Below are 16,964 nucleotides of genomic sequence, written 5' to 3'. Positions count from 1 at the left end.
AGTTTTTCTTCATTTACTTACTCACAGTTAGTCCAATTTATTTATTTTATAATGTGTTTGCTTGTATGTGAGCTGAAAGTGTAAAATCAATTTGCTGCAGTCGTTACAGAATGAACTATTTTTATATTCATGCTTTCTAAAGTGTTTCTGCTTCAACAAATGGATAGTAAGATGATAAACAGTGTTTAGAAGATGTGTGACCAATGAATATTTGTTTCATTGGTGTTCCACATGCTGTGTAGAAACATTTGGAGGATATATTTTCATCCAAAGTGCTTTACACAACTATTGGTGCATGTATAGACCCAGTGTCACAGGAGAAATACCAGAGCACATTTTGAGATGGTGGTGCTTGATGAAAAGCCAGGAGATCACCAAAGTCATCCATCAAGCCATCTGGAGAAAATTTGAAAAAAGTGGTGGACCATTTTCCAGCGTGGCTAAAACCTATGACATAGAATTTCATAATAACATAGAGGTTATTGAGTAATTTACAAGTTTTTCTTCATTTACTTACTCACAGTTAGTCCAATTTATTTATTTTATAATGTGTTACTTCTTTAATTTTGGCCATTTTGGAGCTGCATATCATGACTTTCTTGCAGAAGCATTGTATCTCCAAAACTAGTTACTTACTTTCCAGGGAAACAAAAACCCCCAGTGTTTTTAAATGACACTGCACTGGTTTTAATACTGTTCATTCATAAATATTTGTAAAATGCCACAGCAATCGCATTGATTTATGAAAAAAGAAAAGACGCAATTTGGAGATACAAGGTTACCACCCGACAGCAAGGATTTTTTTGAATGGTTGGGTGCCCATTTGGAATAAACACTGCCAACCTTGGTTACTGCTGTGCCTCAGGGAGCACAATCAGAAGTGATGGTTGTTGTGACAGAGGTTGTCTAACATGGGACATTTCAGATCCATGACAATAAGCACATGAATGCTGTTACTATCTATCCTTACCTTGCTTGTTGAAGCCTGTTAGTAAGATATTGGATTAAATCTATGATTTGTTAGTAAAATGCATTTTAAAGCTGAATTAATTTGGTCACTGGAGGGCGGAAGAAGTCCACAACAAGCTGGCAAACACAAGACCTGACATATTATTGCCTTGTAAAATTGTTATGGATGAAGCATTAGGATGTATTTTATAAATATATATTCTTACGCTTCAGATAAACTTAGATTTATCTGGTCACCAAGCATGTCTGGTGACAAGATTATTGTAAATTGATGAAGTCCGGTGACGAGATAAATATAACTTCAATATTTACTCTCCTTTCAGCTTTGTTTTAGTCTCCAACAACCATATCATTAACTGCTAAATGTTGAACTTCTTCCTTCACCAGCTAGTTGCTATATTTGTCTTATTTGCAGTTGGGTTATGGGCAGATACCGTATTGCTCTGTCTGATAGTCACATTAAAGCCTCCAGGTGTACTGAAGTCACAAGATGCAACTCATATGTTGTGTGAAATTGTGTCCTGTAAAATTCATGTTTATGGCTAGAGGTAACATGTATCACGATTTAGGGTGTTTTTTATGACCTTCAAAAATAATCTTGTGAAAGCATTTAACCTCCTTTTGCACACTGCAACTTGAGGTGAGGTCCTGTTTCTAATTTAACTAGTTACAATCACTTTAGTTGCTACACTTGAATGGCAATTAAATTTGTGTATGCGTTGGAATGTGATTAGTTCAGTCTTAACACAATTACAACTCCCAGTAATGAGCAGGGGAACCCATATGTGAACCAACTTTCAGTTCTCCACTTTTAATACACTCTCACAGAACAGTGGCTCTTTGCTTTTACTTTGACTTTGCCGGTTAATGAATTTGGATTTTTATGTTTAACCTTTTTTAACCGGCCAAGACAGGAACATAAAATGTTTACAACACAATACAACACAAAACAATACAATACAAAAACAGCCAAACGGACAAAATGATAAAAAATAAAATAAAAATAAAAATAAAAGACCAGATACAATTTCCAGTTGAGCCATTTATCATAGTACTTACAACAGTCTGAAATTTAGCCAGGGTTATCTGCTTCCTAAATTTAATTTTAGCTGGTGTACTTGGAATGGTTTAAGATAAAAGCATGTGGGCTCTGGAAACCAAGAGTTAGCTTGGCATCTATTTGTTTGCTTTATTTGATTATTTTCTTTACTTTATTTAATGTGATGTTCCAAATGTGTAGTTTTGGTGCTTATGAAGTGTTGACCTGGAAATTAGCATCTTAAACTGAAGCATATTGGCTGTTATGACCTATACATAACCAAGAAGGTTGCGCTTTCAGCTCTGCTTGTCTTTTTGTTTGTTTGTCTATTAGCAACCAGGATATCAGTGGAAATGAAAAAAACAAGGATGCTTCAAGCTGCAGATTTTCTGTAAAAACAAAAAGGATCTTGAGGTAAAGGCTGACAGCGGCTGAACGTGTTTTCAGCTTGTGTTTACAGCAACTATGATAACGTCTCATAATGAACATAATGATTTATGGATATTAATCTAGCAAAAGGTGCAATCTTCCACATTGCACCTTTAATGACTTGAAGAACCTTTGATATACACTGTGTATGTAAACATTGTATATTCATTTGCACAGACAGGGACAGGCTTGTTTTGTCCAAGTGTGTGAAAATTATATTCCTCCATCCTCCTCCCCTGTGTTTGTCTGTGTCCCATGTACAGTAGATTTATGACCTCTGCTGTCCATAAACAGGACATAACAGTGGTAGCAGAGGACTGGGTCAATTGGAGGCAGAGTGTTACAGCTGACAGAGGAATGCTCCCTCTCATCTCCCCTGTCCATCACATTAAATCGACAGGGCCTTGTAAAGGACAGCCGGGCAGAGAGGGTGGCTGGGAAGAAGAAAATGATGGAGGAGGTGTCAAGGACAGCAGAGGAGTAGGAGGCGGGTAGGTTTCAGTCCCGAATGGAGAAAGAAATGTATAGAATGCAGAAATTTCCTATCATTCAAACGTTAATACTGACTGATCCAAAGATTGGATGGATTGGTAAATTGGTCAGTTCACAGAAATCAGTGTCATCAACCAGGCAGCGTTTATAACACAGCAGCTGGAAGGCTTAATGCTAAATAATAAATAATAATACTGATTCAATTTTTACTGTTTGAATCACCATTCTTCTTTGACTTTTACTGTAGCAGTATCTGTGATAAAATCTCTGATAGTGGAGAACATTTAAATTCAATTCAATGTTTTTTTGTTTTTTTTTTCGCATGAAAGCTTAAAGAAAAAAAGTATCAAAGATTTTCAAGAGAGATTCTCCATCTGGCTTTCTGTTTTATTCAGTCTGTCAGTTCTGCTCCCTTTCCATTCAAAGAAGCTTTATTGATGAGAATGTCAAATATTAGCAATATTGCATAAATGTGCTCTGTTTGTGTGCTGCCTTTCCACTGCCTGCATGTCAGTCTCTGTGTATCTCATTTATTTCTTCTATCCCCAGCCTTCTGCCATTAAAATTGCTTGTGACTTCTCAATATTGTTATTTCTCCATTTCTTTATGCCTCTCTCACCCCATCATTTCTCCCCTCAAGTTTTGTTTCATGTTTCCATTTTTTGTTTTCAGCCTCACTTGTTTCATTGCTCACCATGTTGCTGCACCTATCCATCCATATCTCTACTTTAGTATCTCTCCTCTGCTGCATGTGCCGATCATAATGGAAAGACATCAGGCATAGCAGGTGTGACTGGGCTGCCGGCCATGATTTCTTCTGTGTTTGTGTGTCTGTTTGCGTAACAGAGGGCAGATGTGCAGATGTGAGATAAGAAGTGAAAACATGTTTACTGCCAACACCTACACATACTTGTGTAACTGAAGTTACATTACTTTATGTAATGTGACAATGTTGCCTTTGGGTTTCACATGGGACACTAACAGCGGTCTCCTGGTTGAAAGTCTGGGTGATCTTGACAAATCCATCCACCCCGACCTTCTCCTTATGTGGACTTTGTCACTCTCTATAGTACATCATTTGACTTCCTTCTTTGCGCCTGCTTTAAACTACGGCCACTAGAGGTCACACCTTACAATGAACATACATATGGGTCGTAATAATGTCTCATGTCTGTATCGTAAATATGAACTTAGCTTATTATACAGACTGGAAATGGGGAAACAGCTAGCATGGCTGTCCAAAGGTAACACATATATCAGCTACCAGCGCCTCTAAAGCTCACTAATTACCATGTTATCATTTGTTTGTTGAATTCGTACAAAAGACAAATGGTGGTTCCTGTCTTGTCACCACAGTGAGGTTGCCAGGCAACCAACAAAGATTCCAGGAAGTCACTTCACCCTTCAAAGAAATAGTCCCGCACATAAACACTTGACAACTGATAATGTGTCGTTTTAACACTTTAGTTTTTCTACAGATTAAACAAAGATGGGATGTGTTAATTAATGAGCGTTAGATGTGCCCTTGAACAACACAATGATAATAATAATAAATAACACTTTAACAGGGCAAAATAAGTTAACCAACACAACAATAGAACTACCTGGATGATTTAGAAATATAAGTAATTTCTGTTGAATCATTATAGCAGCATTGACACAGTGGATCTAACAGCACCACATTACAAAGATCTAGCCCCTTGCACACAACTTTCTTATTATACTTAAAAACTGCTATTTTGTTGTTTGCCCCTGTTATTAAAGTCACCCTATGATGTATTATCGGCTTACATAAAAAAAGAATCTGAGGTTGTAAAATCATATGACTGACTATATCAGTAAAGCAGGCCTCAGCTAACTAGTAGAACACTTCCACAGATATTTTGAATTATATATAAGTGTGAAATGGGAAAAAACAAAAACAATCCCTTAGTGTAGCTGCATTGAAAAATAGTCACAGCAGGCAGCAGAAACAGCAACTTAAAATCCACCACTCTGAAGAAGGGTAAGGCATGCACAATGCAACAAAGACTAAATGGAAATCAGTGTTGTCTTAGCTCGATCAACACATAAAGATGCTGCTTTGACAGGAAGAAAAAAGAGAATATGGAATGATTCAGGAGAAGGAAGAGAGAAGAGATCAAAGACAGATAGTTGCTGTGTCCCAATTCAGGACCTGGATCCTTTGAAGTCCACATTTCTAGATCATGTGTGTCATAATGGGTCAACAAGGCCTGTCCTATTTGAAAGGATCCAATAAATGTAGGCAACAAATGCAACAAATTTCAGTCTGTTGGTCGGTCGGTCGGTCCACCACTTTGATCCAGACTGAAATTTCCCAACAGCTATTGGATGGATTGCCACTATAGGTCAAAGTTTCCTTCCATGTCCACACTGAATGGATTGGCCCAACATTTTGTTGTATGTACAATGTGTTCACAATAGCTGGATGGATTGGCATTAAATCTGGGTCAGAATTTATGTTTCTCTCATGATGAGCGATAATAACTTTGGTTATCCTTTGACTTTTCAATCCATCAGTAGGCCAACTGTAATCTGTCCAGTATTTTGGTTTGTGACCAAATACCCATAAGTAAATGTTACTACTAAAATTACTTAATGGCTACTAAAACACTAACTTTATAAAACACTATTTTAATAGTGTCATTGTAAGCATGCTATTACACTGACATAGCTTAGCTCAAAGCGCTGTCATGCCTAAGTACAACATCACAGAACCGCTAGCAAGGCTGTAGATAACAAATCCCTAAATTGCAATAATAATGAAACTACTCAACTTTATCACATGCTGCTCCAAGTGCTACATTTAGAGACAATAAGAGATAGAGAAAACATAACCATGATATTCTTGAGTGCTAGCTGGGCATCCCTCATAGTGAGGGAGTAGCAAGCCGATTGATAGTAGCAGAGCGTAGTGGAGGGGCTTGGGTGTATGGTTGGACCATGTCCTGGATTAAGGACGGGCTTTAACAATTCACAGCATGGTAGGCAAGTACCAGAGTCTAAACTAAATTAGATCTCACCAGAGCAAGGTGCAAAGGAGCTGTGTAGTGTGGAAAAACTTGATGAGGTGGAAGACCAGTCAGGTTGCTGCATTCTGGATGAGCTGCAGACGTCAGAGGGTACATGCAGGCAGTCTATTAAGGGTTCTGTATGCTTCAAATTTACACTAGTGTGTGGCCAGAAACATGCCTAATGGCAAAGTGTTTTACCTCCTCTGATGGCCACACTTGAAGGCGGAGATAACGATGAACACTAGTGTCCCCTTAAAGGCATTGGTGGTGTTGTGTTGGATGCAGCCATAATTTCAAGTTTCAGATGCTGTTAAAGAATCCCTTAAACACTTCCTTTGAAGCATACTGACACCTTTATATTTGGTTTATTTAAGTTCAGACTGACTGATTTGGTGAGGAATACCAGGTTCATCCTGGCTCTGGAGATCCCAGTTTAGAATGGGGACATAGCTTCTGAAAGGGCATATCGCTTGTGTCACTCACCCTCTGTTTAATTAAAACCAAAATTGCTTCTTATCTAACGAACAGGATTGTGAAGTAACAGCTCTTAACCTCGTTGCTTCGCCTTGGCTTGCAAATAATGTAAGAATTATTGATAAGAAGCAAAGCAACACCTGCGAGATGGATGAAAGGAGAGAAGAAAAGATTGGGAGTGAAGGTGGAAGCGAGGAACGAGGGTTCAGTTGGGAAATGGAGCAAAGTCCCTGAGACAGATGGTGAGGGGTGCTGGGAGAGTCCTCCCCCCATTATGAAAACACCACAGAGCACACACTCCAGCTGTGAATGGCACCAAGCGTACCGCCGGCAGCCACCAAGAGGCAGCAGCCTGCCAACAAACACCCAATAATGAATGGTAAAGCTTGATTCAGAGACACCGGGAGCAGTATGGCCTCGTTCTGGTGCATGAAAGAGGCTCGTACATGCTCCTCTGCATTACCAAGCGGTCACAGCGAGCTCATGTGTGATCCGTGGATTAGATAGATTCAGAGACTGATCACCAGTGACGGGTGGGAAATGGAGGGAGTGGATTTCTCGAGATTTCTCCGGCGGCTCTGGTGGAATTGAGGGAAAGGAGGGGAGACAACAAGGTGAAGAGTGACAGAGACAGAGTCATGTAGAAAAATGGAAAAACAACACAAGGCAAGAAATCAGAAGGCTGATAAAGAAAGAAGAAAGAGGTAAACAGGGATGCAGGAAAGGAGCAAAGGGAAGGACAAAAGATATTAAGTAAAGAGAATGGAGAGAAATACACAGATAAGACTGAAAGAAATATAAATGAAAAAAGGATATGAAAGGAATTATTTCTACCATCCCAGCCCTCACAGATCCAACCATGTTGTTTGTCCCACTTTGATCAAAGTGCCTTTCATTTCACAGTTGGTTCTCTGCTTCTTTCCTACAGTTACTCTTTACATGTCATGTCAATCTGGCCTCTCCTTTCCATAAAGACCAACTGGAGAAGACGGGTCAAGCTGTGTTTTTATGTCTGTGTGTTCACACTGTACAGTATGTGTCCTGATCCATACCCCATTTAGCATTGAGAGGCAGGCAAGTATTCAGCAAACCAAGCCTATTTCAGATTCCATTCCGGCTCAAATTAATCCAGGAACAGGAGAGACAAAACACTCAGATTCTGCTGGATTTTCAAGGATTAGCCTCTCCGCTCGGCTTCTACCTGAGTGGTGCTTGACCAGCAGAGCTGAAGTTACACTGTAATGTTGATGACAACAGCTCTCACTCATCTGATGTTTTAAAAAAAGAATAGTTTAAGCACTTAAACTTTAATTCTCTCAGTATCTTAGAATACATATATTTTTTCTTTTTTCAGCATTAGCTGGTCGTCATGTACTCTATGTGCAACATTACATCATTTACGTCTATGTTTTTGCATGTTGCATATCTTTATATTCTTTCTTCCCGAATCTCTACATGTTGACTTACACTGCACTGGAAACTGTCTATACAAGACACGTTTGATGTGCACATAAGCACAGAGGTTTCAATAGTTATTTTACAAGAGTCTGATGCTTGTTTAATCAGCAGATCTGCCATGTATAATTGTGGCTTGACAGCACATTATATCACTCTAATTAGAGATTCTAAACAGATACCAGCTGCATATTCACATGTCTGTAAATAGGGTAAAGGAAAGGGCATAAGTATAGGCTACTAGCTGTTCACAGAGGAAGTATGAGTCATTAATTAATCTTTACTCTGCCTCACTGGCATTGATGCCATAACTTTTGTTTTTGTTAAATCACATGTCAACAGAAAGCAGAATGGAAGTGGAAAAGGAGCAAAACATAAATAAAGGGGTTTGGGCTTTATTTGAGGGAAGTTTATAAGGCTGTGACCAAATAAAGTTTGCCAGTAAATTTACATTTTACTTTACAGTGAAGTAGATCAAGTTTGAACAAAAGATTTAAATCAAATGTAAGTCACATTCTTCTTTGTCTCTTTTCATAAAGTGTTAACAGTTCAGAACAGGCCAATTACCTGAGCTGTGGTTGCTTGTGTTCTCTATTGATTGTGCATTGTGTGCTAACCCGTCTCTCTTGTGTCTCAGGATCATCTCATCCCTGCCTCCTTCTGCCTGTCAACCTGCCAACCAGCCGCCTCCTAGCTTCTAAGCTAAGATCTACCAGCCACGCTTCTCCCCACTCCATGCTCACGCCCAGCCACGCTCCTTCATTTCATTGCCCTCTCCTTCCAGCAGCTGCAGCCCGATCCCGTTCCCTGCCATCAGCCCCAGAGACCAGGAACCTTTTTCTTTACTAACCCGACTCTGTCCGTGTCCTGTCCTCCTGTCCTCCTGAGCTCATAACACATACCCGCATAACATTACCCAGAACTGTGACATCACATCCTCTTTGGAGATAAAAGACCTCATTTGACTCATAGTACTTGGCAGCTGAAAACACACAACGCTCAGAGGATTAGGAAACAACAACAGAAAGGAGCCAACAGTGTGCAGATGAAGGTTGCTGGTAAACACGACCTTTGTAATTATTATTCTGAGTGCAATCCGTTTGTAGTAGACAGTGAAGGTACTGTAATATAAATTGTTTATAGTTTTGTTTTCTAATACACAGGGATTTATTGGAGACTGAAAAATATTCAGTTTCTTTCTTGCAAGTAATTGCAGTGTTGTTAAGAGAATATTTATTCTCAGTACTAAAGACTGACTAGCTGAGAGATATTTGGAGCTTTTTTAGTTAGGCTCTCAGTTCAAATGCTCCAAATTTGTCTGATTCCACATGGCATCAGTTTAAGTAATGGAGTCAATCAAAACCAAAAAAAAGGACTTCTTAAACAACTTCTTATTGGCTTTAACAGACCACATCACATCACCCCAATCCTGGCTTCTCTCCACTGGCTCCCTGTTAGTTTTAATTGGTTTTTAAGAATTTACTGATCACTTTTAAAGCATGTCTGGGTCAGTTCACAGCCTTAGGTCCTCAGGTGGGGCCCTTCTGGCTGTTCCAAACTCGAGGCTTAAATCTAAAGTTGATTGTGCTTTTAACGTCACAGGAATCAGGGATTCACAGGAGATCAGGAATAAATCCATTGTTAGTGTTTGTAAATTTTATCTCACTGATATCAGCCTCACTGATTACTTTCACTCTTGGCTATAACAGACTTGTATTAAACTTACTGCTTATGAACTGAATATTTGCTGCTGCTGCTGCTTCACTCATTCAGCTGGCGTAACACAGGGTAGCTTTTATTGTGAAGGAGACACAGAAAACGCAATGTACTTAGGGCTGAAAGCAATTTGTCTACAAAGCAATAATTTATATATGAAACTTTAAAAAATATGTAATAAAAGCAGGAACAAAACAAGGCCCAGCTCAAAAGCCTGATGAACTGGACCAAAGAAATGGGCACTTGAGTACACAAGTTCACTCAGGCTTCCATGTATATCCGTTCCAAGGCCAGAAATGGTACTTTATTCTATTTATGTTATTATACACACATAATGGTTATGTTGCCATGCAAATATTGGCCAGTTCAATAACACACTGACATCAGAAGATCCTTAGAAAGATAAACATAAAACATTGGCTTGGGAATTCAAAATAGCTTCTTTCCCTGATGCAAGATGCTCTGACAGTGAGTCAGGAAGCAAGAGAGGCTTCCTATCCCAGACGCTGAGATCACATCTGAGACTGCTCCAATTAAAAAGGACACTTCAGGGTGTGGGGAGCCAGCTCTGGCGAACTAATCTTACAGCTGAACCACGCAATTTGATGCAGTGAGTTTTCACTTGTACACTGGTCTTTTTGAGGGGCTTGTTTGTGCCACTATATGATTTGCATACATTTCTAACTAAAACTAAAACTGCATCTGTCCCTGAATCCATATCTATTTAGTAGCTGGTGAAGAAGATCGGGTTGTGCAACAAGAATGCCTAAAGAAATGCATGGACTGTACCAGTTTTCAGTTTCCACAGTGATTTTCTTATTTTTGTTCAAACAAATGTCACCAGAATAAAATGCTATCATCGCACAAAACGTCTGTCTCTAATTTATAGAATAAGATTTACATCTACAGCAATTAGTTCCAGTCCTATTGTTGAGTACCCCAAATCCAGCACTCTACAATGAGAAAACTCAAAAAATGATGGACCAGTGTCAAGTGCTTGGCTGAATTTTTGGTTTGCTACTGTACTTACCACAATAACTCATCTGATTTGTTTAATCTGTACAAAGAACACAGTTTAAAAACAAAATATTATGGTTTTATGGGGGATTTCCAGTCTTTATGCTAAGCTAAGCTAAGCGGCTGCTGGCTGTAACTTAATACGTACAGAAATGAGAGCGATATTAATCTTCTAATCTAACTCCAAAATGTCAAAATATTCCTTTATGTGAACACGGATACAAGATATCTAAACATAGCAATCTAAAATGAACATTAACATGACTGTCATTTATCTACGAGATTTGAAATGGTCAAACTGAATAACGTCTTTGCATTCTGATTAGTAAATCCAAATAGTTGAAGAAAAAGCTATATCTGCAAAGTCTCTACTGTAGAGAAGGAGATGGAGGAGGTGGTGGTGGTGGTGGTGTGTTTCCTTCTACTGCTCTGCGAAATAAAATGAACCACAGAGACTTGACTTCATACAATATGACCAGCAGTGATATGAACATGCACGAGCACACACATGCTCACAAACAAGCTGGCAGGTGGCAGAGCAGTGAATCAGTGAGGCATGAAGAATCACACAGGAACACACACAGAGAAATCCCTCTCTCCTTACACACTAACACAAGGAAGAGCTTGTCCTCTCACACATACAAACCTCACCCCCACCACCACTCTAATCGCTCTTGACATTTTTGCGTTTTCCCGCGGGCACATGCTCCATTCCAGCCCCGCAGATGCCAACGTCATCCTCGGACATCCCGGCTATTCGGCTCTTTATGTTCTGCAGTTTGCTCACGTTCCTGTTGCTGGGGCGACGATGCATCTGGCCTGGCCGGGCGTGTGCCTGTGGGAGACGGTTCTGAGGATCGGCCTGGGATGACTAATGGAGTTTAGGGTCAGGCAGGTCCGTATCCACCCCGCCTGGTGCTGGGAGACACTCTATTAAGTAGTTGCCCTGTTTCCACAGAAGAAGAAATCGTATTCAAGGGGTCACATGCCCAAAAAAAAAATAATGTAGAAAAAAAAAACCAATATGCTGTTGTCTGTGAGATGCAATAAGCTTTATTGCCCTATAGCTCACAAAAATCTACGGTATCTGAGAGGTTTATATGGTTGTTTATCAATACCAACACAAAGTGATTAAAATGACAGTACAGCTTCAAGTTTCTTTGGACCAAAAACTCCAGAATTTCAGTCTTAAAGGACTTTTCAGATGTGTTTTTCCACATGTACACGCTGTACACTGATGCATCTGTAGCACACCTGAATCTGACATGCAACATTTTAGAGGCAGAACATAAATGTTAATGGTAAGAAGCTGCACTGAACAAATAGTACACATTATTAATTCAGCCTAAACCCACAAAAACATTAAAGAAATAATCTAGTGTCTAATTCTATGTTCCCACAATTTAAGCAGCTTTTAATTTGTCTCTGCATGGTATTAAAATGAAGCCCCGACTGATTTAAAAAGTCTGCACCGCATTACCAACCACTGACAACGTAGGTTTGATGAAAATTCATGCAGACAGAGTCGGCTAGTAGACTTTGATGTGGACATTAATGAAAACCTTTGAACCTTAGAAGCACTCCTTGGCACCTCCAAAAGCTCTATTGTCTCCTACAAGAGTCAGGAAGACCAGTGTGTAGGATTTAGTGGCGTCTAGTGGTGTAGTTGTTGATTTGCAACACCCTCACCTCACCCTCTCATTCCAGGCGTGTAGGAGAAACTATGGTGGCTGCGAAATGGGAAAGGCCCAATCTAGAGCCAGTGCTGTTTTAGGCCAACATATGACGGTTCAACATTACGGACTCTGTAGAAGAGCACCCACTCACTCTGAAGCAAAAAATGAGTAATAAAATTAATGAACTTCTGTTCTATTATATTCAATTTCTGATCCTTCTAAATGTCACACAGTGAACCTTTAAATCAGAAGGTGATCTCAGTCTCATATATTTTCCCCCTCCACTTGGCCTCTATTTCTATTTGCAAATGAGCAGCAAGTGAGTTCCATCACAGGAGGTATACAAGTTATTTCTATTTTTATTTCAGCATGATTTAATTAACTTTCTTGAAATAACTACCTTGCATATAGTTTAAATCAACTACAGGCTGCTATGGATGGGGGTCAGGGAGTAACAGAAAGTACATCAGTTCCTTTTCATGCAACAGAAACAGACACGTTTCAACTTTTCGCTAAACTGAACCAGTGAATCCAGAAGCACTTTCCCAAGGCATCTTATTTTTTATAGGAAGATGCAAGCTGGGAGTTCAATGCCAGATTTTTTGGGCACAAGAATAATATCAGGAACAGAGATGAAAGGCTTCCCACAAGTAGACACCCTAATGCCACTGGCCATGAAGTCTGCAGGCTGCCTTTTCTTGATATTGACATTTTGCCACAGAGTAGAGGAGGGGAAAGAGAGAAAAAAAAAAAACAAGGAGAATCTAGATAGATAATTTGTAAACTTAGTATACTCATTTTTATAAGGAACTGATATTGTTCTGCTTCTATTTAAGTGTTAAATGTTTAAACAACAGCAGGTAAAATGACTGAGGATGACTGTTGCTACTGTGCAAATGAACAATTGTCAAGATCATATAATATACTACCATATATATACACGCACTATTATATGGGACTGACAGCAAAGACTACATGTTGAGAGGCTGAGGGCACTTCAACACCAAAAGTGACCAAAGTGTCAGGCCAACTTTCTAAGAATAGCACGTGTTGTGTTCTGAGCACTATCTAATCAGTAATATGTAATAATGCAAACCCATTTACATTTTTTTGGTCCCAAATGGCAAAAACTGTTTAGGTCAAAACTGCCCAATTACAATCCGAGGAGGACTTGTGAGCACAAATCACACCATAATGATTGTGGACAAAGATAAACTCTTTAGGCAGGTCAGGTAGAACTAAATAGAAATAGACAGTTTACTCGGTCCTTTGGGTGTATTTAGACACTTGGCAAACAAAGCCAAGTAAATACAACAGGATACGAGTTAGCAATAGCTACAGGCACCAGATGAGTAACAACCACTCAGACTGCTGACACAATCTGGAAAAAGAAGGCAAAGTGCTCTTATAAAGGACTGAATGTCTAATGAGTTAATGGAGAGCAGCTGTGCAGACAGATTTTTGTTTTTCAGCTTTCATCAATTTGGTTTCTTCCTGGGGGGCCTCACCTGAGCCAGACGTATTCAAAAACAGTTCAAAAGCTGCGTCCTTCAGTGTCTGCATTTCAAGAATGAATATAGACTGAGATTTTACTTAAATTCTAATGATCACACTCCATATTGCTAACATTACAAGTAACAAAGAGGGTCAAAGGTCAGAGCCATTGTGAGCTGACTTTATTCCAGTGCATGATGAATGGTGTGTAAACAAAGTGTTGTATAAAACAAACGGGCTGAAGCAAGAGTCAGAGCAGGGAATGTGTTCATCAAATCCAGCTCATTCACTTTGATTAGGCTCAAGCTACTAATCGTCACACTACACCACTTTGCCACAGAGCTCTGCTGCTGTAGCACATTTTAAGTTTGCTGTGTAATTTGTTACCGTGTTGGGGACATTTTTATGATGCTCACATTCATTTCCGCTGAGCTGCTTTCCGCTTAGTTCCTGCTGGAGTGCATTTGAGGCTGCATGTGATGCATTTCTGTTGGCACCACTATGGTAAAAGGTTTTTTCTTTCATTTTATAAGCCACTCAGCCATTCTGATTCATGGACCATAATGCAGTGGGCACTGCTTTTTGCAAGGTTGAAACTGGGAGACTGAAGCAGGTCGCATGTTGAGATCCAGCTATAGTGCCTGTTAGCACGATGACAAGCAAATGCGATGGGAGTAATGACATAGTCAGGGTTGCATACGTTACTCAGAGTTTATTTCTTTTAGTTAATAGTTAAAAATTAATGTGATATACTTCAAAAATGCAATCCCCCCAAAATATCAATTAGTTTGTGAAGGCGTGCGAGAAAAAGAAACTGAGAAAATGAGTAAAAATAAATATTTAATGTTGAGGGAATTTAAACTTATATTGAAAACATTATGAACTGATTATAATAATTATGAACTATTATGACTATTTTTTTTTATCATAATCACATTAAGATCAACTTTGGAGCATACCCTCCGGTTTATTATCACCCTCTACTTGCCAACATACCATAAAGTCAACATCCAGTTTTTTTTTTATTCAATTAATCCAGATAAATTAGCCCGGTACCATTGTGGTTCGGTACCAAGTGCATATTTGAAGCCGGACAAGATGGATTCTCACATGGTCGTGCCAGTTCAGCTGCCTAGCGAAGTTACCTAGTCCTAGATTTGTCAGGCAAATAACTGTTGGTAAAAATAAAAACTTTTTATTATCTGACAATGCTATGGTTAAGGTTTGGTTAGGTTTAGGGAAAGATCACAACTTGGGTTAGAATTAATACTTCGTTAAGGTAAGGGATCATTTTTAAAGTACAATAATCACTTGGTTAAGGGAAGGGAACAATCACCGTCTTGGTTAAAATAAAATGTTGGTAGGAAACAGGAAGCAAACAGCAGTCACCCCTGCTTTAAAGTCAGACATTTTGTTGTCCCAACCATCCACCCCAACATTATAACAGCGTAACACTACTTCCATCTTTGCCCTTGACAGATCAGACTCGTAATTCCTATGTCACATGAACATAAACCATTCTTAGCAGCTAGATGTATACATTTACATTTTGAGCAGTATCAATGCCAGAACTGAATAAGTGGACTGAACAGGTTCCAACCACTTCCAGTGTGAATCGGAATACAGATATGTAGGCACAGACAATAGCTTTGTTTTGCAACCACAGTAAGGAGGGATTGTTGGTGCTGCTGAGCAAGGCAGTGATTTGCCACTGGCTGCAGCAGTGGAGGGCTGGATTTCCAAGGTACAGCTCCCTGGTGTAAATGCTACTGAAAAGAAAGAAAAAGAAAGAAAGAAAGAAAGAAAGAAAGAAAAGGTTGATGTTTGGTAACCTAAAGAGCATACACACACACACACACACACACACACACACACACACACACACACACAACACAAGGCTGCAGGACTTGTCGGTGTGTTTAGCAGCCACTGGTCTCCTTGCTGTCAATCCAAGAAGAGGACAAATGCAACCAGGGACTGAGATCAGCTGTCCACTAATCTCTGGGTGAGAGACATAGGACTGAGAGACTGAGAGACTGAGAGAGAGAGCGTGTCTGTCTGCTGCTCGTCTCGCCTCGCTGCTGTTACCATGACAACGGGCCGAACCCAGGAGCGGCGCGCTTGAGATTCTCCTCGTATTCCTCCTCTCTTGCTTCCCTCTCTTCTTCAGTCAGTTTCTACCCTTGACCCACTCTTCCTTTCGCTACCTCCCCTCTTTCAAACCCACTAATCTCTCTCTAACTCCCCCTTGCTTCACTATTTCTTCTTGTCACCCCTCACTTTATCCCTCATCTTCACCATATAATATCACCCTCACTCGCTCCTTTCCCTCACTTCTCCTTAATTTCCCACTTTCCTTTCCTCAGTTGCACCACCCATTTTGATTCCTGACTAAACTTGGAATGTTGCTTTATTGCCATGAGCCATAAGCAACTACAATGCCATCGTCATGGTAACTGTGATAAACATGTGTCACATGTCACAATTTGGTTAGCTTTAAGCACCAAAACTTCTCACTTAGGATTAGTACAAGCTCATGGTTTGGGTTAAATAAGTATGTTAGCTAGATACGGAATTTGGTGTATTTTCAGTACAATGGGACAATGGCATGACACTCCTCCAACTCCTGTTTGCCTCTCTCATACCCTTCCTTCTTATTCCCTCTTTCCTATCCTCTGTTTCTCCTCCCCTCGATATAATCTGACTTCCCTTCCTGCATCCCTTTATGGCTCTAATCTTCCTCTCTGTACCTCGGCCTGGTCCCCAAAAACCATACGTCCACCTCTGCTCATACTGTCAACCCTCCTTCTCACTCTCAACCTTTCCTTACTTTTTTCCCTGTCTCCTTTCTCTTCCTCTGTCCTTCCCCTCTCTTTCTCCTCCCTCCTTCACCCACCTCTCTGTCTCACACAGAGGTTTCCTATTGACTGTCCCTCCAGCTCCCCACAAATTAAAGCATTTTTCATCCACAGAGGAGTCTAAAATGACCCAATAAACTGCAGGGCTTCCCCACTTCTTCCACTGCTTACACAGAGTGTGTTGATATGCGAATGTGTGTGTGAGTGTGTGGGTGGGTGCGTGTAAAATTATATTAAAACAGCAAGCCTCTAGGTTATACAAGTTCTCATTCCAACACAGAATAAAGCTATTTGAAAACAAGAAACTGAC

Source organism: Dicentrarchus labrax, unplaced genomic scaffold, assembly GCF_905237075.1.
Source record: "Dicentrarchus labrax unplaced genomic scaffold, dlabrax2021, whole genome shotgun sequence".
Lineage (NCBI taxonomy): Eukaryota > Metazoa > Chordata > Actinopteri > Moronidae > Dicentrarchus > Dicentrarchus labrax.
The sequence above is the reverse complement of the archived record's forward strand: the minus strand, read 5'-3'. Positions refer to the sequence as shown.